This window comes from Nicotiana tabacum, chromosome 1 (assembly GCF_000715075.1).
Source record: "Nicotiana tabacum cultivar K326 chromosome 1, ASM71507v2, whole genome shotgun sequence".
Taxonomy (NCBI): Eukaryota; Viridiplantae; Streptophyta; class Magnoliopsida; order Solanales; family Solanaceae; genus Nicotiana; species Nicotiana tabacum.
Genome location: NC_134080.1, coordinates 57,267,770 through 57,287,440, shown reverse-complemented (window position 1 = coordinate 57,287,440; position 19,671 = coordinate 57,267,770). Strand labels below are relative to the sequence as shown.

At 35.5% G+C, this 19,671-nt stretch overlaps 2 long non-coding RNA genes and 1 pseudogene across 2 annotated transcripts; 1 reads left to right on the top strand and 2 right to left on the bottom strand.

Annotated features, from left to right (window-relative positions):
• Positions 1 to 3,498: 3,498 nt before the first annotated feature.
• Positions 3,499 to 4,570, bottom strand: LOC107795900 (uncharacterized). Its single transcript, XR_001650271.2, has 2 exons — positions 4,292 to 4,570; positions 3,499 to 4,179 (listed from the first exon to the last, which is right to left on the bottom strand). It is a non-coding gene; the product is annotated as an uncharacterized LOC107795900 (long non-coding RNA).
• Positions 4,571 to 14,009: 9,439 nt separating this feature from the next.
• LOC107763491 (vacuolar-processing enzyme-like) overlaps positions 14,010 to 19,671 on the bottom strand; it is a 35,993-nt pseudogene continuing 30,331 nt past the window's right edge.
• Positions 15,431 to 19,651, top strand: LOC107795901 (uncharacterized). The gene is made up of 2 exons (XR_012708325.1): positions 15,431 to 15,859; positions 16,034 to 19,651. It is a non-coding gene; the product is annotated as an uncharacterized LOC107795901 (long non-coding RNA).

Here is a 19,671-nt window from a genome sequence, read left to right as displayed (position 1 = left end):
ACGAATTTGAAAAGGATAACAAAATCACATAACCCTGCAGAGAATGTTCCAATCCTTATTGATGTCCCTATTGGACAATCTTCTAGTGTCATAGCTAATAAGTCAAAAGCACGCCTAAAACGTGGCAGACCATTGGGTTCTAAATATCGAAATCCTAGAAAAAGGAAAACAAATGATCAAAATGATACTACGAAAGAATCTCGTGAAGAAATACACGATTTAATAAATTCTAAGATTCATGAGGAAACCACTGAGCCCGAGACTCAAGAAAATAAGGAACTATCAATAAATCCAATCGATATTGAGACAAATTTAAATCGATTGGATATAGTGGTGGATTATGTCTTTGCATATAATGTTGCATCTAGCATTATGCAAGATAATGAGGATCTTGAACCTCAATCTGTTGGAGAATGTCGACAAAGACGTTATTGGCAAAAATGTCAAGAAGCAATCCAATCAGAGTTGAATGCACTTGCGAAACGTGAAGTTTTTGGGCCTGTAGTCCAAACACCTAATGGTGTTAAGCCTGTTGGCTATAAATGGGTCTTTGTACGCAAGAGGAATGGGAAAAATGAGGTACAAAGATATAAGGCACGTCTTGTTGCACAAGGATTTTCACAAAGTCCTAGTGTCGATTATGAAGAGACATATTCACCCGTTATGGATGCTATAACATTCTGTTATCTCATTAGTTTTGTTGTCCATGAAAAACTTGACATGCATTTAATAGATGTGGTTACCACCTACCTTTATGGTTCACTTGATAATGAGATATACATGAAAATTTTCGAGGGATTTAAAATGCCTAACGCACATAATTCAAAGTCCCAGAAAATGTTTTCAATCAAATTGCAAAGATCTTTGTATGGTCTAAAGTAATAAGAACGTATGTGGTATAATCGTCTTAGTGAGTATTTATTAAAGGAAGGTTATATAAATGATGCCATTTGTCCATGTATTTTTATAAAGAAAACAACATCGGAATTTGTTGTACTGGCCGTATATGTTGATGACATAAACCTTATTGGAACTCCTATAGAACTCCAAAAGGCAATTGATTATCTAAAGAAGGAATTCGAGATGAAAGATCTCGGAAAGATAAAATTATGTCTTGGTTTTCAAATTGAACATTTGGCAAATGGAATTTTTGTTCATCAATCTGCCTACATAGAAAAGGTACTGAAACGGTTTTACATGGATGGAGCACATTCATTAAGTACTCCGATGGTTGTTTGATCACTTGATGTGAATAAGGATCCATTCCGACCTCAAGAAGAGAAAGAAGAGCTACTTGGTCCTGAAGTACCATATCTTAGTGCAATTGGTGCACTAATGTATCTTGCTAACACTACAAGGCCTGACATAACTTTTTCAGTTAATGTCTTAGCAAGATATAGCTCTGCTCCTGCAAGGAGACATTGGAATGGAATCAAACACATATTACGGTATCTAAAAGGAACTACCGATATGGGCTTATTTTATGGCAATAATTGCAGTCCTGATCTTGTTGGTTATGCCGATGCTGGGTATTTATCTGACCCACACAAAGCTCGATCTCAAACAGGCTATGTGTTTACTTGTGGTGGCACTGCCATATCCTGACGATCGACTAAGCAATCAATTGTGGCTACTTCATCTAATCATGCTGAGATAATTGTTATTCATGAAGCAAGTCGAGAATGTGTCTGGTTGAGGTCTATAATACATCTTATTCGAGAAAAATGTGGTTTGAAGCGTGACAAACTACCCACGATTTTGTATGAAGATAATGCAGCATGCATAGCCCAATTGAAGGGAGGATTCATAAAAGGAGATAGGACAAAGCACATTTCACCAAAGTTATTTTTCACACATGATCTTCAAAGAATAGTGATATTAATGTGCAACAGATTCGTTCAAGTGATAATATGGCTGATTTGTTCACAAAATCTCTACCAACGTCAACCTTCAAGAAGCTAGTGTACAAGATCGGGATGCGAAGGCTCAAGGATGTGAATTGATGCTCTCATAAGAGGAATTTAATGTGCGTTGCACTCTTTTTCCCTTACAAGGTTTTGTCCCACTAGGTTTTACAAGTTTTTAACGAGGTAACCAAAATGCGCATTTCTAAACATGTGTACTCTTTTTCCTTTTCTAGATTTTTTTTCCATTGAATTTTATTTTAGTAAGGTTTTAACGAGGCACATTACTTATTGAGTAGATATTCAAGGAGGAGTGTTATGAATACAATTGTAATTAGAGTGAATGTCTATCTTTTAGAGAGTTTTACTTTGTGGCTAAGTCATTTTTCCCCTATAAATAGAGGGGTCTTACCCCATTGTAAATCATCCCAAAATTCAATAAGAATTCTCTCTCCCTCTTTTTCTACAATATTGTTCTTGTTCTTTATTGTTTTATTTCATGTGCTTAGTTTCATACTTTTTCTTAGAGGGAAATACACCACCAAGAATTGGTACAACGGAAAAAGAACGTTATTTATCTAAAAGTTGAGTTTGTGCGTTTGAATTCTTTTTTTTTTTGTCAATAAAAGAGACATATATTAGAAGTTAAGTAATATTACAAGGAGCAAGAGCTGGTGGGGATTCAGCATTACAAAAAAATAATTGATCACTCCCACCAGCATTTACTACAATATCCCTACTAGGACCAGCGTTTGCTACATTATCCATACTAGTATTCATCACATTATCAAGACAAAAAGAAATGGGTTCCATTGCGAGAGTTGTACATAAAGGGCGCCTATGAAGGGTGCCCCGTTGGTCCCCAGAGAATAACTTCAAATAATTATTTTAAGATGAAGTTAAAAATCTTTTCCAGAACTTGTGAAACAAAACGTATTTTGCAAATACGTTAAGATTATTTGCAAGTGAAGTAGTTAAACAAATGGGAAAATGTCCTTCGGCAAACATCAAATCTTTTTGTGATAAAGATTGTCAATTTTTAAAACGGAACAGCACTTCCATAAGGCAATATACTGTTACATGACCACTGCTTATTGTTCCACGAATTAAATCATGTTTCAGTTGGGTGTGATGTAATCTCAAACAAAAAGAAAAAGTAAAGGGACATAATTGGAGGAGACAAAAGAAGAAAACCTTGAGCTTTATTTTAACATTCAAGTTCTTTTTTTCCGAAAACTTCAATTTAAAAATAAATAATCATCCCTTGTTCAAGTTTTCACTTGCTCTTACTATCGGAGCTAAAATTATGAGTTGATAATAGTTTTGAAAATTACCCATGATTTGATTTTCCTTTTCCGGAGTTCCCTCCACACGGAAAGTTTAGCGGGACCTTACTCTATACGAGTTAAAAACATACCAACAAGTAGAGGCGGATCATCCAGGATTTTAATTTGATGGGTTCAATTTTTATATTTTAAATTTTATCATTGAATTCATTACGCAATTAACATTATGGGTTCAAAACATAGTATTTATTGAAATTTGGTAATCTTTTGCATATATATCTTATTGAGAAAGAGAGAGATCCAGAAAATGAAAGAATTCTAATATCTTTCAATTATCCAGAACTGAGGGATTTACAAGGTATTTGTACAAGCAAAAGAGTCTCAATTATCTTCTGATTACTAGCCTACTAATTGCTAGACAAATAACCCTGAAATAGGGCAGCTAATTTGCTATACAATTTTAATGTTAGTCATAATAGGACATCCCTGAGATTGGGTTGTAAAATAAGATTTAGTCAAAACCTTCCCTCAAACTAATGCTATGTATCACAAAGCAAGAGTTTGGACAGAAGATAATTGTGTCGACTTCTAGACATAGCCTTTGTGAACAAATCTGCTAGTTGATCTTTAGATGATATATACCTCAGATTAGTGCTCCGATCTTCAATCAGTTCTCTGATGCATGTAGTGACAATCTACGTCTATGTGCCAGGTATTTTCATGATGAACGGAGTTGGTTGCTATTCGAATTGCACTGGTATTGTATCCATACAATATGGTTAATCCTTCGATCTTGATGTCAAGTTTTGATAATAGCCTCCTTAGCCAAATGATTTCAAAGCATGCAACAGACATACTTCTATATTCTGCCTCTGTGGATCACTTCGATGTTAGAGATTGTTTTTTACACTTCCATGAGATCATGCACGAGCGAAGCATCATGCACCAGTCTGTAGTGGATCGTCTTGAATCAGGGTATCTAGCCCAATCTGTATCAGCATATTGTTAGGACCCGGTGGCACTAAACACTACTGCACAGCGGAATAAAATAAATGATCAACGAAACCAAAAATAAATGACACAATATTTAACGTGGTTCACCTAAAACGTTTAGGCTACGTCCACAAATCCGACACCAACTTCCACTAAAACATTTAGCAGGCATACAAAGAGAGACTTCCCCAATAATTTGGAGGTACAACAATTCCTGAGCTCTACCCAAAATAGTGGCGCACACAAAAGTGTTTCCCGAAAAATACCCGACTAGTATTTCTACTCACTATTTTGTCACTCCCCTGTTAGGAAACATTCCTAAAGGAACTATATCTCTCTCCCTCTCAAACTCTTTCTTCTTGAGTTTTGATATATTTTTTGGTGTGTTATACAATGAAATGGAAGGGGGTATTTATAGTTTTGAGATAGGGACCAAAAATGCAAATCTCACCTACCAAGAAGGATCAATTTGCAATATTCCCATCTCACCTACCACTCATTGCATCATTGCTTATCTCACTAAGGAGAGTTGCATCATTGCTTACCTCTCCCATACATCACCATAATTGTTGGAAAAACTAACACATATTTCACCATGTCCAGCGATGAAGATAATGGAAATACGAGACTTCGACTCACAGTACCCTTTATGTATCTAATAACCCTGAGCAAAACTGAGTAGTGATCTTGTAAGGCTTAGTGACGAATTGACTTAACACTTATATTGCATAAGAGATATCAAGATGACTCATGGAAAGATATATAATTGACCTAACCAAACGTCTATACAAAGTTTGATCTCCAAAAAGTTCTCCTTCTTATCATCTGTGAGATTAGCTAACTGAACAAGATCTTCGACATACTTTTGCTGACTCAATCATATGCCTTCTTTTCCATAAATCATTTCCAAGCCCAAAAAATATGTTAGCTTTCCTAGGTCCTTTATCTTGAATGAAGAGTCTAATAGGTTTTTCAGATGAGAGATTCCAACTTCATCATTTCCTGTGATAATCATGTCATCTACGTAAATAAGGAGAATAGTAATGCCTGAGCTGGAATGACATAGGAATAATGAATAATCTGATATGCTCTGAGTAAAACTAGCACCTAGGATTGTTGTTCAAAAATTTTCAAATCAAAAGCGAGGAGCCTGCTTTAATCCATACAAATATTTTTTAAGACGGCACACCTGATTTGCGCTAGAATGTTTATAACCTAGTGGTAGATTCATATAGATCACTTCTTGCAAGTCCCTGTATAGGAAAGCATTCTTCACTTTCAGTTGATGAAATTTCCAACTTTTTATTGACGCTAAATGTAATACCACTCATTAATACAGGGGTAGTTAAGTAAATTGAAAAAAATAACTAATAAAACAAAAAACAAGAGTATGTAATTGGGCTTTAACCCATCAATAACGTGTTAGGTCATTAGGAGAGAAAAAAACAAAAGTTAAAGGGATTTTGTGGGAAGGGAGTGCAGCAATTATGCTGCGGCTAAACAGCAGCTATAGAACGGGAAAAAAAATAGACGCAGAGAAAGAAAAAGAGAGGAGAAGAAGAAAGAGGTTGGAACCAAGCTTTAGAAAATAGGTAACAAAGTATTCTTATAAATTTTATTCTACTGACATGATTTTATACATATTGTCATGGGTTGAGGTAAAGGGTAATAACAATGATTTGGATATAGAAGTATCAATTTACTTAAATATGAGAATACCCATAAACTAGAATCAGATTTCATTCGAGATAGACTAAGTGAAAAAAAAATTAGTCAAATTAGATTAGCTATATATTTCAAAATTTTGGGTGAGCAGACAAGATGCTAAGTTAATTTTTCTGTTTGTACTCCTTTAATTCTATTAAGAAGATATGGAGGTGTAAACTCAATACTACTATTTCCTCCATATTTCCAATATACTTGGAAAAGAAGTTTGAAGTAAGGTTTGAGAATAGAAAATGCATTCACAAATAGATATTTATTTAGATGAATGAATTGTGGAATTGATGGGTGGTAACAGTATACTTATATCGATTTATAGATTTACACACAAGTTGAGCATTTGGATCGATAAGAAGTCGAGATTTGGCTAGTTGGCTTTTAGAGGTGAGTAGTAATCTTACCGCAATTTGTGTTTTCATAACCTGCATGGTTTATACATTATTTTAAAAATAAAATATATTACCGAATGTTTGAAATTGTATGTGGGACAAGTCCTTTACTTGATATGATACTGAACAGTTTACTTGAGATGTTTTACAGTTATTTAAAATGTTCTCACTGTTACTAAATGTGTTTTATTACTACTTGAGATATGATTACCTTTACCGAAATGAGATTACATGATTTGATAAGAATTGAAATACCATGTACTATTGTGAAATACGTTCATATGAATATGTACTGTTTACAAAGAAAAGTATAAATGGGAGGAGACTTTGAAGGATCTTGTAGCTAATGGAAGGTTCGTTAGACCTGGTGCACCTTTTATTTACCGATTACCAAGTACAGTTAGAGCCCTCGCTAGTGGGAAGGTAGAACTAGCATACAGTTACAGTTTTCCCTCGAGTAGGGACCTACAGTTATATTTGACTCCTTGTACGAAGGGGTCCACACAGTGGTACAGATTACATGATCCTTTATTGGAAATCTCCCAAACATAAAGATTTGCTATGAGACAGTACTTACCGATTTTATTACCGAATTGTTCAATTGATTTTGTTATACGAAACACATGATGAGACTGATTATTGTTTATTGTTTCTGAAAGGGCATTCTTATGATATTTTCTATACAATATACTAGCATGGTTTCTGACTTGTACTCACTGAGCTAGCAACTCACTTTCCGCTATTTTTTTACAGAGATAGCAGTTGACGCGAGCGAGGATTTCGTTAATTAGGGTATACAAGTTGATAGTTCCTGGTGAGTCCCGCACTTGTTCGCGTGGGCGAAGAGTTTATTTATTTGTTATCGTCTTTTTTTATTAACTCATAGAGTTGCTCCATGGTCATTCTTTCGTTATTATAGACTTATGATGAGTATTGCACTTTCTTATCGAATTTGGAGATAAATTAGTATTTGTGGCTGTTAGTGGGTGTATTATAATGGTTGAGACTTGTTTTGGTTAATGGATAAAGTTATTGTTAGTTGGATTAATATTAGGATGTTTGGTTGTTGATTTTGCAACATGAATGTTTTTTTGATAGTCCAAAAATAGGAAAAACTCTGTCCGTTTCTGTAAAATATCAATGAGTCTTACTTAGGGGCACTTGCTCCTGAGCGCCGGTTATGACCCTAAATTGGGTCGTGACACTAAAGCAAGCAATATACGTACTGTCTTCATCTTAGCTACTGGAGCAAATGTTTCATCGTAGTCGATTCCATACTCCTGTTTGTATCCTTGAGCCACCAATCTTGCCTTGTATCGATCTAGGGATCCATCAGCTTTCATCTTGATTGAGTACACCCATCTACTTCTAACAATTATTGCATTTTATGGTCTATACACTATATCCCACGTATTATTTTCCTCAAGGGCAACCAATTCTTCATGCATTGCATCCTTCCAACATTTCTGGTTACTTGCATGCATATAAGAACTTGGCACAACTATAGAATTCAATGTTGTTAGCAAGGCATATGATCTTCCATATTCACCTGGTGAATGTCACGCCTCGAACTTGGGCCTAGACGTAACACAACACTCGGTGCCTGACTACATGTGACCGACCGAACCAACTGGTTGGCTGAATCAACATGTGATATCATAACATACCAAATGCGAAAGATAAACTAACACATGCTGGTATACTAAAAGTCTGACTGATAAAGATCAAAGTGTGGAAATACTATACAAGTCTGAAACATGTCTGTAGCTAACATTGCTAAACATAAAAAGCTTGTGACTTTGTCTAACTGTTACTCTGGTCTATGAAGCATCTATTGAAGTACTGAAAACACTGTCTATATGTAAATACTGAAAAGTTGTAAGGTAATGATAATGCCCTGAAAGAACTGGGGATCACCCAATAGCTGGTACGAGAATCCTAACGCTCCGAATCGTCAACCTGTAAATTAGTACCTGCATCGTGAGATGCAGGCCCCAGGCAAAAAGAGACATCAGTACATTTGAATTGCACTGGTATGTAAAGCAACTGAAAGAAAGAATTATAATTGCTAAAACTGAAACTAAGCTGATAACTGAGAATTGATAATTGATAACTAAAATGATAACTATTGAAACTGAAACTGAAATAATAGCTGATAACTGAACTGATAACTGATAACTGAAACTGAACAAAGGAAGTAAGGATATGAATACTCCCTCTTCTAAATGATGAACAACCTGTTTATATGAATGTTAAACTGCGGCCTCATGCCCAATATATATGTGCACAAACAGCGGCCTCGAGCCCAAGTATACGTATACATAACTGCAGCCTCAGGCCCAAAGATGCATAAAGCATAAACTACGGCCTCAGGCCCAAAGATGCATAAAGCATTAACTGCGGCCTCAGGCCCAAATATGCATAAAGCATTAACAGCGGCCTCAGGCCCAAATACAAGGGTTCAACATTCAGGGATTTAAAATCAGGAACTGAGAATCATACCGCAATACATGATACTGAAATATTGAATCATATTGAGTTGCACGATACTCGAATGATAAATAGAACTAGATTGGGACATGTACTCATGAACCGATTATGAAAACTGAAACTTCAACTGTTTATGACATGCTGTGTAATCTGGACTGAGACTTATGGGCATCAAACCCAAGTCTATATTGATTATGTACTGATTTCACAACGTTTAGAATGAAGGTAATGAATGGGTTACGAAGCTAGAGAATAGAAGTTCTACGCCTATTCATGGAACTAAGGTATAATTACTTTCTGAGGAAACTAGTAATAGTCATAATGAATGGGATGTAGGGAGAATCGTAAACATTCCCAAACGTAAAGAGAGTTAGCCTCACATACCTCAATTTCACCCCTTAGTGATACTACAATGATCCACAACACTAAGAACCTTCAATCTAAAATAGAACATCCTATGGAACCAATCTTAGTAACAAATTCCATAACTTAAGCCATTTAGGCATATTATCAAACACATTGTAGGCATAAATCTCTACATCTCATCACCATATAGTTAGTTCATCTAATTACCACCATTCATCAACAATTTATCCCACCATCATGATTAACCAATTTATAACTTCCAACATCATATATATGACCATCCATCCACACCCTACCAACAAAGTTCCATTAAATAAACATCTTTCAATCTCTATAATAATTGTGTAATTAAATTGGGAACTTATGGTTTCCAATCACCATACAAGAGTTCTAATACTTATTCATACTCATATTCCCTTAATAAATACATACATGTAAGTCTAAGGGTGTGGGATTACCTTTTTGGAAGAAATCTTGCAAAACCCTCCTTTGAGTTCTTGAAGAAATCTCTTGAAGATCTAAGTATTTTATGTGTAGATTTCATCAATACTAGTGTATAAATGATGAAATTTATACTACGATAATGGAGACTGCTTACCTTGAAGATGGGAGGGGTTGGAAGTCTTGAGAGAGTGGAGGAAAACCCTAAAATTCGTCCAAATGAAGTGGGGAAAATAACCCTCTAAAGGTTTTATATCAAAATAGGGTGGGTTTGGACAAAAATAAGATTTGCACAGCTGCGGTACATGGGGCACCGCATGGGGCGCGGCGATAATGAAAAATGTGTCTAGAAACAAAATTTGGAAGTGCTCTGTTAATCTACACAGCCGCGCTGCATGGGCGACGCATGGGGCGGCGTGGTAGTGTAAAATTCTACCAGTTTTTGGTAATTTGGTCATAACCTCTTGTAGGAGTGTCCAAATGACAAACGGTTTGAAGCGTTAGAAACTAGACTCAAAGATATTTCATTTGATAGGTTGTGCATCACATAATAGCTTATATAAATGTAGATATGCTCGTGCAAATTTTGGTATTGTGCGTGCTCATTTGGAATTTTAGTCTATCGTGTAATTTTCTAACTTGGCTTAGACTTAGGTCTTTTCTTGGACCCCAAGTCATTTATGATATGCCTCGTACACTTATTATCATAACCAATTGATAACCATCACATTAATACTCATTTAATGCATCCACAACTGATTCAAATTTACGGGGTGTTATAGTGAGTATCCATATCGATTTGGAGCGGGGACGTGACGAAGTGATCATCTAATGGAATTTTGATGAGGAGGAGAAGGTTGGTTATTAAGATTTAATGGATTATTATGTGTCTCAGGTTGTTGAGGTAAAGGATTAGCGTTCACCGAAGTAGTATCATTATCAAAAAAAGATTCAGTCATCAGTAGTACTTGTTGTAGCAGCAGGCAAGTTCGACGATGGACCAGTGGCTAGGTTGTTATGGCCAACAGAATCATGAGTGAAATTTTTTGCAAAAAGGATTTAGTAGAAGATTGTAGTCTTTACTAGCATAAGCAAAAGAATTTTCAAAGAAGATAAACTGTCGAGAAAATCTCAATGAATGACATATTGGATCATAACGCAAATATCCTTTTTGAATGTCATTGTATCCCACAAAAATACACTTAACACCTTTAGAGGATAATTTATGACATTCATTATCTTGAAGAAGAACAAAACATACACAACCAAATACTTTAAGATGCGAGTAGTCGGGCAATTTTTTTAAAAGAATAAATAAGGGCGGCTTTATTTAATGAATGAAGATGATTGTCTATTTATAAGATAAATAGATGTTTAAATGGCTTCAGCCCAAAATAGTTTTGGAACATTTGATGTATCAAGAAGAGCTAATGCAGTTTCAACAACATGTATATTTTTACGTTCTATCACACCATTTTGTTTAGGTGTACAGGGGCAAGCACATTGATGAATAATATTTTTTTCTTGAAAAAAGTTAGAAAGGTTTGTATTGACATAATCCCCTCCTGAATCTAAATGAAAAATCTTGATCTTTTTTCCAAACAGGGTTTCTATAAGGTTATAAAATTGTTTGACAATGTTTGATACCTCAGGTTTTTGTTTCAACAAGAAAATCCAAGTATAGCGAGATGCTTGGTCAATACATAAGATAAAATACTTGTATCCCAAAGGAGATATAACAAGGACCCTAAATATCACTATGAATTAAATTGAAAGGAGTAGAATAAGTATTATTGCTTAATTGAAATGAAAGTTTATGACTCTTTGATCTTGCACAACTCTCACAAGGTAATTTTGAGGGAAAAATTAGTGAGTCTTTATCCAACAAAATACAAGATTTCAACATGGCCTAACCGAAGATTCCAAAAGTTCCACATTTTATTTGAAAACTCGATATCTTTTTTTGAAGCTGAGAGAAAACATTGATGAAGATTGATATCCCTAGATTGAAGAAGAAACAGCATGCCAACCTTACGCCCCCTGGCCATCATTTCCCCTGTCAATATGTTCTTAATAACACAACTGTTAGGAAAAAATATAACCAAAAATTCTTTCTACAAGTTGTCGAACAGATAAAAGATTTGCAGTAAGTTTTGGTATACAAAGAACTTTGGAAAATGGTTTAATGGAGCCAATGCCTGATGCATATAAAACAAGACCATTTGCTGTAATAATTTAATGTGTAGAATGTGCTCTAGATAAATCAGGAAAAAAATTAATTTCCTGTCATGTGGTTAGACGCAGCCGAATCAATATGCCATACTATTGAATCCGGAATTGTATTCTTACTAGGGTATGTAGCAATCAGAGCTGTAGAGATTGCATTAGGAAGAGCCACCGCCAATGACTCTTGTATCATCTTATGAATATTGTTGCGATCAAGCAATGCCGGTGTTTGATGTGTACCAACATCCCTTGCCATCGCCTAAAAGGCTTTATGAGGAGTTGAGCGTTTACCTGAAAAATGAGGTTTCGTACGACACTCTAGAATAATGTGACCATCCTTCTTACAATAGTTGCAATAATATTGCTTCTTGCAGTGAGCAATGATGAGTCTAGTTTCCTTGTAATAAAAGCACTAAGCTGACTTGTTGGAGTTTCCCGAGGAGGAAGAACTTCTATATGCACCCATGGCAAGGGAATTCTCCATAGAAGCTTGAGACCCCAATCGAGTTTCTTCTCGAAGAACTTCGGAAACCACCACCTCCAAAGCTGGCAGTTTTTTCCTGTTGAGAATGCTGGCATGCAATGACGAGAACTCAGACCTGAGTTTCATCAGGAATTGGACAGTCCTTGTCCTCTTTTATAGTAGTCATGAGATCCTTCAGTCCAGCCATGGAGATTGAAGCAGCAAAAACCTTATCTTGCTCAGCCCATAATGTGAGTAATCCAGGATAGAAGGAACGAACATTTTTCTCACCTTGTTTCGATTCTGCAAGTAGCCTTTCCAACTCAAATTCTCTAGCCAAATTTTGTTGGCCGAGGGAATGCAGATGACTCCACATTTTTGATGCTTTCTCAAGGATGTCAGCTCCATAGCTATATCAACAGAGACAGAATTGATAAGCCATTTGATGATTTTGCCATTGGCAGCCTCCCAATCTTCTTTTTCTTTGTCGTCTGTGGGTACAACCTTTGATTCATCCAAAATACTAGGCCTTTGCCTCGAATGAAAGCCTTGAAATGAAATTTTCAGATTGGGAAGTTATGCCCATCAAATTTTGTAGACAAGGTATCTCGTGAATCCTCCATGATTTAAAGAAGAAAGTAAATCAGAATCGAAGGGAATCAAAAAGCCGGAGATGAATCAAGGAGAGTCGGAGATGGATCAAACGGATTTACTGAAGAAACGAAAAATAAAGTGTTCAGGAAAAAAAATTCTAGTTTCTTGATACCATATTGAAAAGGAGAGAGATCCAGAAAATGAAAGAATTCTAATATCTTTCAATGATCCAGAACGGCAGGATTTACAAGGTATTTATACAAGTAAAGGAGTCTCAATTATCTCCTGATTACTAGCCTACTAATTGCTAGACAAATATCCCTGAAATTGCGCAACTAATTTGCTATACAATTTGACTGTTAGTCATAATGGGAGATCCCTGAGATTGGGTTGTTAAATAAGGTTTAGTCCACATATCTAAGCTTTATATTAAAATTATTGGGTTCAGTTGAACCTGTATAGTCGAGTAGCTACATCCGCCCCTACCAACGAGACAAGTAAAGTAAAACGGCAACCATTGAGCGTTCATAATCATTCCCCTTGATTAGATAACACTTCTGTGATAAGAAAATGTTTCATTAATGAAAATACCCGCACAATCCAAATCACGTTTTTTATCTTTGGTTGGTATAGTAAGAGAGAGAGAAAATCTCTATACATAAGGGAACGTTATCTATGGTTAGAGAATACACTTGTCCCTCATTAGTTGCAAGGATTTAGAATCTCGTGGATCGATCACTCCACCCATAGCCTTAATAAAATTGTAAAATATTTCGATTATTAATTCTTGCTTATGTTTTCCAACCGTCTCTCTTTCTCTTCATGATAATTACATGGCGTTTATCAAATGTGAAAACTACAAAAATTCATACTTTCTATATGACAATATTTCAAAATTCTGATTGTTTGGGCTTATTTCTTCTTTCATGATTTTAATTTAAGATCGTTCTGATAAGGGCTAGAATTACTTATAAGAACTCTAAAAAAGTTCAATTTGACTTAGTACATGGAGAATGACAAGATGTTTCACCCAAGAGTTATTTTCACTGTTGCTATCTACTAAAGGTGAAATTTTATTGCCATGACACAAAGTGGCTAAACATACACTAATCCCTTTGTCAAAGGTTATCCTCTACTAATTAGGACATGCTTGTGCAGTTGCAGCAGCCATTTGGTCGCTCTCAATTCCAGCATTGCAGATGTTGGCGATACCACGTATGTGTTTTTTCCGTACGATGTTAATTTCCCACAATGTTCCTCAAATGCCCTGACCTATACATTAGAAAAGACTAATAGTCACATTCTCAACAAACAAACTAACAGAGAAATTCAAGTAAATTAAGTACGTAGCACAAACTTTTTATAATTAGGCTGATTACTTACATAGGATTTAAGGCAATTCCAATTGTCAACAAGTGGTTGTCCAGCAGGTCGAACACTCTGTAGCACCTCATTACCTTTTTCAGCTCCGATCCCAAGATTTTTTACATTGTTGTCCACTTTACTTCTCTTTGATAAAGCTTCTTTAAGTGTCGCTTGAGCTTCGACTTTCTCAACAGATCCTTCAGGAGCATTTTGGTGCTGCAAATATTCGGAAAAAACGAATAGAAATCGTGTGGTGTGGGGAAGAATAATTCCACATTATCAATTGTGCTACAAAAAGAGGCTGTAGTAGAAACATACTTTGGTGAACAAATAGAAAAGCTCAGCACTGCGTTGATCCACATGCTTTGATGATGTCGAGAATGACATGGCATTGTCATTGAATAATTAGTAACACCCATACACGCGGCAAGAGAATCAAAGCTCACCACTATATCACCATATTCCATGACATGGGAGCCATAGAAACCATGCGTTAAGTTGGCTGCAGTTCTATTTGCAACCTGAGGAGCATGTCCACAATGAAATCATAAATCTTCCTTTCAAAACATGGAATAAAAGAAAACATTTGAAGCATTAAAAATTGATCTTCTATTTTATGAACAATTACTTAAACAATATGCACGATATGTTTACAATAGTACAAGCTCTTACATGGTCATACTGTCCCGCCACACTGTCAGTTGTTCGATCCTGTACATCACTGTTCACAAGTACAAACAGTAATAAGTACCATGTCCATAATAATAAAGTGAGTTAAAATGGCGTCTTCCAAGTATAAAAATCCTCCAAGATAGTGAGGAAAATACAAGTCTTCCATCCCAACTACGTGAACTGACATACTCAGCTTTCTTAATTTAATGCTTTTGGGTTTTCAACGAAGTAAAATGTATCGGCTTATATGGAAGTAAAATGTCCTCACTACTAGAAATAGGGCCTGTGGCAACGAACATTTATGCAACGGTAACAGAACCGTTGCCATACACTATATATAGCAACGGTTAAAACCGTTGCCAATAGGGCTGGAGGATTTCGCTACTCTTTAATAATCTACCCGTTGCCATTGTACAGGAACCGTTGCCATAGATCTTACTGTAGCAACGGTTGTTACAAACGTTGCAATATTTGTATCTATTGGCACGGTGTTGGGGAAAATTACCTATAGGGACGGTTATGGGTTCCCTCCTTATTTTCCCTCTTCTATTTTGCCAAACCCGCCAAAATCTTTTCCTTAATATTTTTTTTACTCTTATTTCTTATTGAAAATATAAAATATCAGCTTTTTCATTCCCTAAACAACTTGTACTCTATCAGACCCTAAACCCACTTCCTCTCTCCCTAACTCGCGCTAATTATTTCGCAATTTCATCTCCCAATTTCGCTCTCTCTCACTCTCTCTCTCTCTACCAAATTTGTAACATAAACACTGCAATGAGGGTTCTTAGCTATGGGTGGAATTTAGCTTTGTAAAATTAAATACCCAATAGATTCACAAAGTAGCAGAATCGTGGGGGTCTCAAAATCAGTTAGAAATCAATAGTTGAGATTTTGCAAAGTGTATTTGCAGAGACAAAAAGGTTGGGATCTCTTTCTACCATCAGCGTAAGTTTCCCTATTTTTGGCTAGTTTCAGATTTTCAATTTTCTTTGTGATTTTTGTTTGCATGCACACAAATTGGTGGTCTTACTTTTTTATTTTAATTTTATATGCATTTTCTTTATGAGAGTCTTTAATTTATTCAGTAACTACAATTAGAAGCGAGTTTTCTGTTGGCAGTTTCTCCGGAAAAGATCGATTCCTTGAGCGTGTTCACATAATTAGTTTCTCAGTTAGCTTCAATCGCGAGAAATTATTTTTCCAAAAGGCACACTGTGAGAAATCACTAGCTGAAGAATTTGTAAGTTCTTATTTTCTTATTTAGATATATTGATTTTCTTTATTCTTTAGTCTTTTGGGTATCAGTGGTGTATATGTTGCTTTAGATTTATGATTTGAACCGAAACTGGTATGCTAGGCTTTGAATGGTTTGTTCTTTCAAAACAAAAAGGAATCATTTTCCATTTTTTAGGTACAGGGTAAAAGGGTTTCATTATTTACTGCTTTTAACTTATGTGGTTCATGTGCATCAAGATAAGAATGTATCTGTTAGTTCTATTTTGTTGCAATAAACTAAATATATGATGCTTGCATAGAAGGAAAAAAAAAACTGCCCCTTTTTAGATCTGCTCATGTTTTGCTGCAGCTTTGTATTCTTTCTCTTAAAAAAAAACTACTATAGTTTAATAATATATTGGTAAAAAGATACATTAATTAATTAGTGAATGTAAAAGATACATGTATTATTTTTTGATTAATTTGGTGCAAACTCAGGTACTAGTGAAATTTTTCAGCCTTCTTTTTCTCTTGTAGATGTGTGTTCCATGATAGCAATGTTTGAATATTTTAGAAGAGAGAATATATTCCAAACTTTTGTTCAATGTGTTTGTTCAAATATGTATCACGTTTTCCCCTTACTCTTCTGCTCTTGTGTTCGTCAATAATAGCACCATCACATATTAGGAAAAAAGAAAAGGGAAATTGAAAGGTTCTAATCAGGTGCTGGTACTTATTAAGTACATAGAAGTGCACGATGTCGTCTGATTTAAAATTGGGATGTAGGGAGTATCTGCTTCTATTTTATTAGATCGTTACTTGTATTTAGTTTATGAAAAATATTCACTTTTATTCTAGATGTAGGTTTAAATTGTTTGATGGTAAGTCAATTTATCTGTTTGTAAAAGCTAGGTATCTGTTTGTGACAGCACTTCATACATAGATGGGCCTCAGTAAAGAAACATACCAAACTTCTACATCTTACTTACAAAAAATACACTCTAATTGCTATATCTATATGTTGCTACTTATAGAAAAAGTGAGCAGGAAATTATTTGTGTAATTTAAATTGAGATCTTGTTTGTTCAGATCATTTTTTATATCTGTAAAAGTGGTTTATTGGTTAAACCCCTTATATGCATATGCATTATAGTGAAAGGATCTTATTTGCTTGTAGAATACTTATAGTTTGTAAAGATTTAAAGGTTACATATATTGATGAGAATTAAATCACCATCCTTGAATCCTAGATTAACAGAGTACTTGGTCATGGTTTATTTGATAACATTAGTTCTCTTTAATTTTTTTGTAACTTAGCTTAACATAAATCTTAATTTTGGTGATTTACTAATATCTTATAGGAATTAAATGGATTATGGAGATGAAAGTTGGATGAATCTCCTAAGATGGACGGATGAGTATATTCGTGGAGTAAATACTTTTCTTGATAAGGCATTTGAATGAGCTTCCCAGGGAAATAAAATATTATGTCCTTGCAAAAAGTGCATGAATCGCAATTGGCATTATAGAAATGTGGTGGAGGATCACTTGGTAGTAAATGGGTTTGTTGCTGGTTATACCAAATGGGTTTTCCATGGGGAAGGATTTTCCTCGGCAAATCCACCTAATCCATGCAATGATGATGATGATTTTGACATGCGTAACGATATTGACAGACTACTTCATGATACATTTAGAAATATAGAGGGTGAGTCAAGGCATGAAGAAGGAGTGAAAGAGGGACTATCTGAAGATGCAAAGAGATTTTTTAGATTGGTTGATGAGGGAAAACAAGAGTTATATCCTGGGTGTGAAAATTTTACTAAACTAAGTTTCACCATTTGGCTATACTTGCTTAAATCCTTGCATGGGTGGAGTAATGTAGCATTTTCAGACATGCTGGACTTGATAAAAGAGGCATTTCCATTTGCTCAACTACCAGAGTCGTTTAACAAGGCTAGAAACATGATAAGAGATTTGGGTCTTCATTATGAAAAAAATACATGCATGCCCTAATGATTGCATGCTATTTTGGAACGACAATGCGAAGGCTGATACTTGTTCTGTTTGTGGGACTTCAAGATGGAAGAGTACTAATGCAAGTTCTAATATCCTTGCAAAGGTTTTAAGGTACTTTCCCTTAAAGCCTAGGCTTCAAAGGATGTTCATGTGTCCTGAAACAGCTATTGCAATGAAATGGCATGCTAATGAACGACCCAATGATGGAAATTTAAGGCATCCGGCTGATGGAGAAGCTTGGAAGGATTTTGATTCCTTGCACCCGGACTTCGCTAGAGAATCGCGTAATGTTAGGCTGGGTCTTTCAAGCGATGGTTTTAATCCATTTAGAACCATGAGCATTTCTCATAGTACATGGCCTGTTGTGTTGATGAACTATAATTTATCGCCGTGGATTTGCATGAAGCCGGAATATATTATGTTGTCAATGATCATTCCAGGTCCATCATCTCCAGGAAATGATATTGATGTGTACCTACAACCACTAGTTGCAGAACTGAAGGAACTATGGGAAGTCGGGATAGAAACATATGATGCTGATACAAACCAAACATTTCAAATGCGTGCAGCTTTATTGTGAACAATTAGTGATTTTCCAGCATTAGCAATGCTTTCAGGATGGAGCACAAAGGGTAGATTGGCATGCCCCATTTGTAATTATGACACATGCTCTCAATATCTTAAACATAGTCATAAGATGTGTTACTTGGGCCATCAAAGATTTTTGCCTCCTGATCATCCATTCCGAAAAGATAAGAGGTCATTTGATGGTAAGGAGGAGCATAGACCTGCACCTACTTCTTTATCGGGTGTAGAAGTATTTGAAGAATTGCTTGAATTCAATAATGTTTTTGGAAAGGGAAAAAAGAAAAAACTTCGTAACAACAAAAGTCCGTGGAAAAAGAGATCTATTTTTTTTAATTGCCATATTGGGCGCATAACAAATTGAGGCACAATCTTGATGTGATGCACATTGAGAAAAACATATGTGATAGTTTGATTGGGACTTTCTTAGAAATAGATAGAAAGTCAAAGGATCATGTAAGTTCTCACTATAACTTGCAAGAAATGGGGATACGAAAGGAGCTACAACCAAGAGAAGATGATAATGGAACAGTAAGTTTGGCTCAAGCTTGTTTCTCCATGAGTCCAGAAGAGAAAAGCTTGTTTTGCACCGTTATTAAAAATGCCAAATTGCCAAAAGGGTGTGCTTCAAATATATCAAACCGTGTGCATGTGAAGGAGATAAAAATATCAGGGTACAAAAGTCATGATGCTCATTTTATAATGCATTACTTACTCTAGGTTGAAGTTAGGAAATCATTGCCTAAGAATGTTTCGTTGACCTTGATTAGGTTGGGCGATTTCTTTAGAGCTATATGTAGTAAGGTTGTAATGAGAAAGGATCTTGAAAAAATGCAATCTGAAATTGCTGAAATAACTTGTAAACTTGAAAGGATTTTTCTTCCAACATTTTTTGATATAATGCCACATTTGCCTATTCATCTAGTGAATGAAATTAA